Here is a 10119-nt window from a genome sequence, read left to right on the forward strand (position 1 = left end):
CATGAACTTTCGACTTCCAAAACTCGAGTTAAAACATATCAAATCAACTTGAAATGAACTCAAATTTTGCTCACAAGTCCTAGTACATCATACGGAGATACTCGTGCCCCCAAATTATTGAGCGAAGCGTAAATGCTCAAAATGACCGGCCGGGTCTTTACATTCTCCCCCACTTAAACATACGCTCTTCTTCGAACGTGCCAAGAGTTTTTCCTAAGCCGTCAAACCGCTGTGTAACCTTACCATACACATACCCCAGGGTGATCCCACGTCACCCTATACCATATAGGCCTGACAAGACGACATAACTGAATATCATTACTTCAACCTTAGTTCGTAAACCACAAAATCTAATTTCCATCATCTGATATTAACTACAAGAACCGAACTTCGCATCTACACACTATACAAGCCTGAAAAAGTTGTATCAAGCCATAACCACAACCCAAGAATACTTGTAGTGAAATTTCGGATCACAGTAGCTGCTCAAAATAACCCAATACCTATAATAAACCTTATGTCAAATAGAGTCTCGTTCTAACACCTTCATATACTGCTAACGATAAAAGAAACACGCTTAAACTCATAACCATTTGTTATACCAACAAGTTGTGGAACTCCCTCTGCTTTGATAGGAACTATAGCAAATTTCTAAGCCGACTTTCGATATTATCCTTCCAACCATGTTGTAATCAAATTCCGATAGTATCCATTCTAGGTCTAATGACCTCATCTCATCTAACATGACCACTCTGGTGACATGACACATCAATACAATCTAAAGCCATAACCTGTGCAATTTGTGCACCCAATAGCAATATTCCAAATGTACTCAAACATGAAAAAATGACATCAAACAAGAGAACCGTCCCGCCAGCTTAACAAGTACCATCACAACACCATGCTAAGAGCCTAGAACACACCGTAGAACAAAAACACACAAATCCAACACAAAGGATCATATCTCAACATAACTTCACTGCAATGCGTGACCCCATCCAAACACTGGTCCATATTATATACCTCAATCCACCTGCTCAAAAATCTATAACCACTCAAAATTCGACATCAAGTACCCAAAGTGCATTACCATAACCACTGAGAGCAAATAACACAATGCTACTATCCGCAAAGAACATAGCCAACACGCAATCAATCATTCAACACTCAAATACCCATCTCACTCAAATTCCACTATAAAGCCCGAATAAAACCGCACCGTGTTTGTATGTAACCAACGAATCACAACTCCTCGTGGCATAGAAGAGTAACTCACAGATCATTTCAGAACAAAAATAAGCTCAACAACAACTAAATGACATATCCATTAGCAATAGTAGCATGGAGCCAACCAATCCGACCAGGTGTAAAACACACATCCTTATTGGGCCTACCAATGGACCCTAAACCAACTCTGATAGTCCACAATGACTGAATCATAAAGCATGTTATCATATGTCTAGCTTTGGAAAAATCTTCACAGTCCACAACCACGAAACAATCTGTTTCTGAGAACTCATGTTCTCCAAATTTATAGAACACACGAATCACCTTATCTGATCCTAACTACACCGCTCGAATGTCTAACACATCTCTCATACACAGTCATCCCATGAGGAATACTTATATAATTCTTTCATGCCACATAGAAAAATATGAATATTAGCAATCGATCAACCAAGAGAGTGCCACAATACTAATGAAGTATTCATAAATTAAAACACACTGCCTCTTCTGAAATTTACACTTTCATCAAGCCATATCTAATAGTTATATCATTTATCTAGTGCTCTAATACCATCCATGTTGCTTAAGGATTCATGACCTTCCCTTTAAAATTGAATCGTGACCTTGCACATGTCAATCTCAATCTTACTCAACACACTGCACATACAATTCCATTATATGAAAAAATACGAGAACTTTATGATACACTCCGAGTCACAAGCAACTACTCGCTTATTCAGCCAAGAACTTTCCATTTGATTTCATCCGGAGAAAATCACTATACATCACATGCACCTCACGTTAGTAGAAAATATACTCCTTGAACCGTGGTAGAAACTGTTGAGATATCTTCGAAACCCATTTGCACATAATTAAGCCATCATGACTGAAGGCCGTCAAAACCCAAGAGTATCACCACAAAACACCTGTAGAAACTCAATAAATTATAAGAACTAGAGGAGCCAATCACATCTGTTACCATGTTGATCAAACCCGTTACCAAGCTGTCCTAATACTCCGAGTTCCTTTCGAATTGTCTTCAAATTGATACTTTTCCTTGGTAGATCGCTACTATCCAAAACTTGCCCCACAAACTCTAGCATAGAATCACACCGCCCTAAGGCTTATAAGCCGTTGAATTCCCTCTTTAAGTATCCCAAAAGTACCACACCCAAAATACTTACCCTGAAGAGGCTTTATGCGAATCTAAAGCCATTACCTTCGCCTTCCCAATATTGATATGTAGAATTCATACTGATATAGAAATGCCACAAGTCTTGGCACCATCCAATGTAAATCTCAGTTTCTAGCCAAATAAACATCCTGAAAATTCCCAATTATTACATATAAATCTTGAATCCATTAGAACCATTCTCGAGAGTTATCCACTCTACTCAACTCTTAATAGCACCGCCCAAATGGACCGAACGATTTGTGCCCCTTTAGCATACCAACCCTTTGAGAAGTAATCTACACCTCTAAGCAACCGAGCAAATTGCTAATCCATGAACACTACATCCTTCACGAATAACCACTCAATCATCTCATGATTTCTATATACCCATATCTAGAAATTCCCTTACTCGAGTCATCATCGGCTTCAAACTTTATAAGCCATAACTAATTCACTAGTATACCTCAAAATGAACCCAATACAACACACAACTGTGCAACTAACCCGTCGATAATAGACTCCCCCACTTGGGGCAAAGCCAAGGAATAAAACATAGGATAACTTATAGTACCCTTACTCTGTTGCTGCCAAAATCCCGCACTGAAATTCAACTAAATCTTTCATAAGCTCATGTAACACAAATCATCTAATATCTCAGATCATCTACAAATTCTCATATTCACCCTTGTAATAGTCAATCCAACTCTCATAATGAGCCAAACTCAAATTGCAACACATATAATTCAATTGTAAAAGAGAACTCGCTACAAAATAACATAGGGATCACATAACCTCAGGACACCCCACAGGAGATAACCCACATGCTTAGCTTCAAACTGTTATCTTTCCATACCTTTCCACAGTCACAAATACTATCTAATTACTTAATCTTCCTGATTCTGAACTTATCAACAAGACATGAGGATCTAATTCATTCCACAATTAAACAACATGAAAGATCCTCCAATATGCTCATAACTCGATACTATACATCATATCAAGGCAGAAGTCAAGCACCCAATTGACATCTGAATCTCTCTTTTGGTCAAATTCAACCCATATGAAAACACAGAAATCACATCTCGCACTTCATACATGGAATCACAAGCCGTCGATGCACAGTAGATACCAAGCGCTCAAGTGATACGAATGCGTGGAAGGAATTCAAAGGATTATACTTCAAGCTAAATCAATGTCGCACGATAAGGAAAGAAATATGGGAAGTATATCCTAAATGCTCGTAGCCTCTCGAAGATAGGTATGGACATCATCATACTGATTCGCAAGACTCTACTAGACACTTGATCATGACTTGTAGAACCTATGAACCTAGAGATCTTATACCAATCTGTCACGACCCAAATACATTAGTCGTGATGGCACCTAACCTAATCCGCTAGGTAAGACAATTAACAATTATCCATTTCCATTTAACTTAATAACACAATAAACAACAGAATTATCCAAATCTTATATATTTCCCAATGACTGGTAGTACAAATCATGAGCTTTTAAGAGTAGAGATTTCAAAACTAATAGGAAAAAAATACATCCTCTATTTGAAAAGTACATAAATAGGGTTAAATAATCTAATGCTACCGTGAATAAAAGGCAACTACAACAAGAATGCAGGTACGCCTTCAAATCTATCAACCATCGAACGCAACAACATCAACATCTGGGATCTGCACGCAATGTGCAGGAAGTGTAGTATGAGTACAACCGACCCAATGTACTCAAAAAGAAACAAATCTAACCTCAGGTTGAAAGCAGTAACAAGCTGGAACATAGGTCGGGTCCAACACAAATAACCAACAACAGTTCATACAACATAGAGCATATAAATAAGTAAATAATTTAAAAGATAAAAAAAATGTTCAGCTTTCGCACAATTTTCCAAAAATAGTTTTGCTTTTCAAGAATAACAGTGAAAACCCAATTTTTTATCGAAATCATCGAAAATTATTGAGATAGTTTGAAACCTGTAGTTTTCTTGAAAAATCTTTTCCACAGTAAATAAAAAATGTTTCATTTCCTTTCCAAATAACAAGTGTGAAATACCACTCTATGCCCACATATCATTGTGTGTAAAAATTCACGAATGATGTGATACCGTATAGCATGAGGAAAATGCGTTTCTATGCATGTATGCCATATATGTATGACAATGCCATGTATTTCATAGATGAATCATGTACTCACACTCTCAGAGTACACAACCTCACTATATCATACTTTCCACTCATCATAATCAACCACTCGGTACTGTATATGGCCCATGCGACCCATGGATGATCCATCCCGGAAAATATATATACATCATTGAATATAAGTAAACCAGTACCGAGGAAACATGCCAATCCAGCCTCATGGAGAATATCCATCTCCATACCATGGGAAGATCCATCCCTAAATATAATCAACCACACTCACTAGGGGTGTACAGATTCTGGAGGCGCTCCTTCAGTCCAAGTGCCATAACAAGCGAATCATGGCATAAATCAATCAGGCCCTCGACCTTACTCAATAATCAACAAAACATGTTACGACGTGCAGTCTGATCCTATAACTGTCACTCATAATCAGGCTCTCGGCCTCACTTAGTCATCAATCTCTCCAGTCTCACCCACAGGCTCACAATGTCATGAAAACTGACCCGGAACAATGATATGACATATCAATAAGTAACAACTGAGACTGAGATATAATATGAATGCATGAATGAGACTGAGTACGAAATATCAATAAATTCAATGAAATGACAACAAGAAATGACCACTATGGATCCCAACAATATCAGCATAAAGCCTAAACATGATATCTAGCATGATGTACAACTCATTTATCTTATCACATGGTGAAAACATAGATATCAATAAAATAAGGCCACTATTCAGTGCCTTGGAAACAACAGAGTCACAACTCACAGGGTGCACGCCCACACACCTGTCACCTAGCATGTGCGTCACCTCAACATCAATCATGTAACACATAATTCGGGGTTTCATACTCTCAGCACTAAGTTTAGAAGAGTTACTTATCTTAAACAAGCCAATTCCGACACCGAGCAAGCCAAGCGATGCTCCAAGAATGCCATCATGCACATTCCGACCTCCAAATGGCTCTAAACTAATAAAAAACAACTCAAATACATCAAACAATGCTAAAGGAGCCAATCCTAATAAAAAATGTCGAATCTTTAATCAAAAGCCTAAAATCGGCCAAAAGCCCAACCAGGACCGCAACTCGAAACCCGACAAAACTTACAAAATCCATCAACACATTCAATTACGAGTTTAACCATTCTAGTTTTACTTACATCTGACTCCGTATCAGTGTTCAAAACTCAAAAATTCATATTATGAAACTTTAGGCCAAACCTCCAATTTCTTCTTTAAAATTCATCAACTAAAATCTAAAATCGAAGATAGATTCACAAAATATAACCAAAATCGAGTATAGAATCACATCAAAAATTGTCCAATTCCGAGCTCCCAACACAAAATATGTTAAATAAACAAAACCCTTATTTTAACATTGTTCTGCCTCGTTTCTTGTGCCAAAAGATCTCAAAACTCACTTTTGATGCCTTCAAGGGATTCCTTGTGAAATTCTTGTCAAGTTAGGCACTTGAATAACTCCATTTGACCTTATATTGAAGGGGATATGTTGGTTTCAATATTTGAAAATAAAGCAAATTTTTAAATACGCAACAGTGACAATTTCTTAATTAATCTGAAAAATCTGGCAACCCAATTCTTAGTAAAATGACCATAAATCCTCATACGATGTCCAAATTTGACGATTCTTTTCGCTATGAGTCCGTAATTATGATACGGATATAATAATTCAATCAAAATAGAAACAACGGAGCTCATTTGTTCAATGTGGTACCACTTATGCTTGAAGAAACGACGTCGGAACATAAAAAAAACGAGAGCAACACTGCCCAACCTATTCAAAACTCACCCAAGCCCCTCGACACCCCGTACGAACATACCAACAAGTCCCATAATATAATACGGACCTACTCGAGGCCTCAAATCATGTATAACAACATCGAAACGATGAAATGCACCTCAAATCAAACTTAATTAATTTTCAAACTTTTGACTTCCAAGACTCGCGTCGAAACATATCAAATCAACTCGAAATGAACTCAAATTTTGCACACAAGTCCTAATACATCATACAGAGCTACTCGTTCCCCCAAACTACCGAGCGAAATGCAAATACTCAAAATGACTGGTTGGGTCGTTACACATTGATTATCAACCTACCTAAGCTAAAATATTATTCAATCCATCCGAATTTATGTGGCGTTGTTCAAATTTTCGATATCAAACGAGTCTTTATTTACCATGATTTTTTCATATGATTTTTATATATTTTAATTGGTCATTACTATGACTTATAGCACTTTTTACATAGTTGTCAAATATATAAATTTTATTTCAAAAAAAAAAATTAAAGATCTTATGTCCAAATTTAAGGTCCAAAATTAAGAAGTTTGATTCTTGAATTCGAATTGTGCCACATAATTGGGACAAAGGGAGTAATCTTGAATCTAACAAGAAGAAATAAATCACCACAAAGGTTAAAGAAAAAATTGATTATTATCTTGCTAAAACCAATGAACTTCTCAAATCTGCGATTGTAATCATAATCTATGTGATTGTAGCTGAACTGCAGTGATGACCTTTAGGTCATCACTTGTTTTAAAAATAAATTATGTGTTCCGAGGCCTTAAAAACCTCTTTTTATTTCTTCTCGATTTGTGTCCGCAGTCTGGACGCATATCTGAAAAGCCATTATGTGAAAATCTATGACAAAATGGAAAATTTTGTTTCTAAAATGAATTTGAGTTGACTTTGGTCAACATTTTGGGTAAATGGACCCGGACCTATGATTCGATGGCCCCGAAGGGTCCGTAGGAAAATATGGAATTTGGGCGTATGCCCGAAATCGAATTTCGAGGTCCCAAGCCTGAGAAATGAATTTTTAAAGAAAATTATTTCCTGGAATATATATATGAGTTTTTGAAAATGAAATATGTTTGGAATTTGATGGTATCGGGCCCGTATTTTGGTTCTGGAGCCCGATACAGGTCTTATATGTGATTTAAGTCGAGCCTGTAAAATTTGGTAAGAAACGGAGGTCATATGACGTGATTCAGAACCTTAGTTGTAAAATTTGAAACTTTGAAAGTTCTTGAGATTTTCTTTGATTTTGAATTGGTGGTGGAAATAAGAGGTAAAACGGTAATTGAGGCTTGAATTGTGTTCATGGCATTGAGTTAAGTGTTTGGTCTAACCTTAGCCTGAGGGATTAAGAGTTGTGTCCTATTTTCTATATGCTAGTTGTTGAGTACGACGTATAGGCATGGTGACGAGTATCTATATGATGGTGTCAAGCATGCCCGTGAGTCTTATATTATGACTAATGTGACTCCATTTGTATTGTTCATGCTTTATGTGATGATTTCTATTGTTGAGCAAGGCTTGTGGAAGTAATATTTGTATTTGAATATTAAAGAGCGTTGCCTCAAGTTGTAAAGTGATTTGTGGAAGTATAATTGGCAATTGAACCTTATAGAGCATTGGCTCAAATTGTGAATTGAGTTGTGACGAAAAGGTGAAAAATAAAAGAGGATTATGATATCGTCTCCCTTGCCAGGATGTTGTTTAATGTGGTCTCCCTTGCCAGGATGTTATTATTGATATTGTTTCCCTTGCCGGTATATGACTGTTGTACTATTGTTCCCTTGTTGGGATTTAATTGTAAATTTGTTGATTTCCTTGCCCTTACTGCTTTGTGATTGTTGTTTGGGTGAGGAAGAGTGTTAAAGCACAAAGGGTGATGTCGTGCATTGTTTTGGTAAGAGAGTGTTAAAGCACGAAGGGTGATGTCGTGCCGCACGATGTACCATTTGGTGCTTTTATATGAGTGATAATACACGAAGGATCATTCCGTGTCATAATTATGTGAGGTAAAAGCATGAAGGGTGATGCCATGCCATTTATATTGATTTTATGGTGAGGACAAGCGTAAAAACACAAAGGGTGATGCCGTGCACTTGTCCTTGATTTTCCTGATTCTTGCTGATAATTGAGTTATGGTGTTCTTTATGTTTATTTACTGATTTTCTTTTGTTACTTGATTTTATTGTGATGTTATTGATTCCCTTGGCCAAATTGCTTTGTGATTGTTGCTTGGGTGAGGAAGAGTTTAAAGCACGAAGGGTGATGACGTACATGATATTTGTGAGAGAGTGTTAAAGCATGAAGGGTGATGTCATGCATGTTATTTGTGAGATATTGTTAAAGCACGAAGGGTGATGCTGTGCACTTGTCTTTGATTTCCTGATTTTTATTGATAACTGAGTTATGTTTTCTCTACATTTAATTGTTGGTTTTTTTGATACTTTGTACCCCGCAACATGTTATTATTCGATGTCCCCGCAACATGTTTCCCCCTCCCATCCTTAACTGTACATTTCTGCTGTTATTTTCCGCTATATATGATTTAATTGCACAAGTTTATTTGGTAGTCGGGTCCTAGCCTCGTCACTACTTTGCCAACGTTAGGCTAGGCACTTACCAGCACATGGGGTCGGTTGTGCTGATACTACACTCTACACTGTGTGTAGATCCCAATGCTGTAGCTGTTGGACTGTAGTGAGATTGCTGCCTTCAGTCCAACAGGCAAACCGAGGTAGTCCTGCAGGCGTCCGCATGCCTTGGTATCTCCTTCCATCCTTTCATTCTATTTTTTTTATGTATTTCAGAGACAGTGTTGTAATAAATTTTTCGGACCTTTATTTGTAGCATTCCTAGACTGTCTGTGAAATTTTGACACCAGTCTTGGGTAGTTTACGTATGGATTGGTATTGGCATCTTTATTAATATAACATTTCAGTCTTCCGCTTTTAATATCTACTGTTTATATAATGTTGGTTCTTAATTGTTAAGGGATTAAAAATGGTAAAAAAGGTAAATAATTCAAATGGTTGGCTTGCCTAGCTTTCACTAGTAGGCGCCATCACGATTCCCGAGGGTGGAAAATCCGGGTCGTGACAAGTTGGTATCAGAGCTTTAGGTAACATAGGTTTCACAATTCACGGGCAAGCTTAGTAGTGTCTGAGGGATCGATATGGAGATGTCTGTATTTATCCCCTAGAGGCTACAGAGTTAGGGAAAAGCTTCACTTCTATTCTTCTCTGTCGTGCGATTTTGTTCTCTCACTGCTAAATTGAAACTTCTACCCTTGTCCTTTCACGAATGGAAAAGTTATGTACCGCTTCTTCAGCTGAGCAGCAGCATAGACCGGTGATAGATCAGCTACATCTTCGGAGGCTTTTCGGAGGTTGGATAGGTTTCACCAAGCTCTTCACTACCACTTACAGTGGTGCATTTTCTAAGGATCCCCAGGATTTTTAAGACGGCTGTCATGAGGTTCTCAAGAACATGGGGATAGTGGAGACCAATGGGGTCGACTTTGCTGCTTTTCGTTTGTCTGGATCCACCAAGACTTGGTGGCGAGATTGTTGTTTGGCTAGAATAGTTGGGTTACCAGCTTTGACTTGGGATCAGTTTTCTCAGCTATTTCTAGAGAGGTTTCTTCCTATCACTCAGAGGGAGATCCATCAGTGGCAGTTTGATCGTCTCTAGTAGGGTTCCATGACTGTTACTCAGTACGAAACTGGGTTTATTGATTTG

The sequence above is a fragment of the Nicotiana sylvestris genome, chromosome 2 (genome assembly GCF_000393655.2).
Source record: "Nicotiana sylvestris chromosome 2, ASM39365v2, whole genome shotgun sequence".
NCBI classification, from domain to species: Eukaryota; Viridiplantae; Streptophyta; class Magnoliopsida; order Solanales; family Solanaceae; genus Nicotiana; species Nicotiana sylvestris.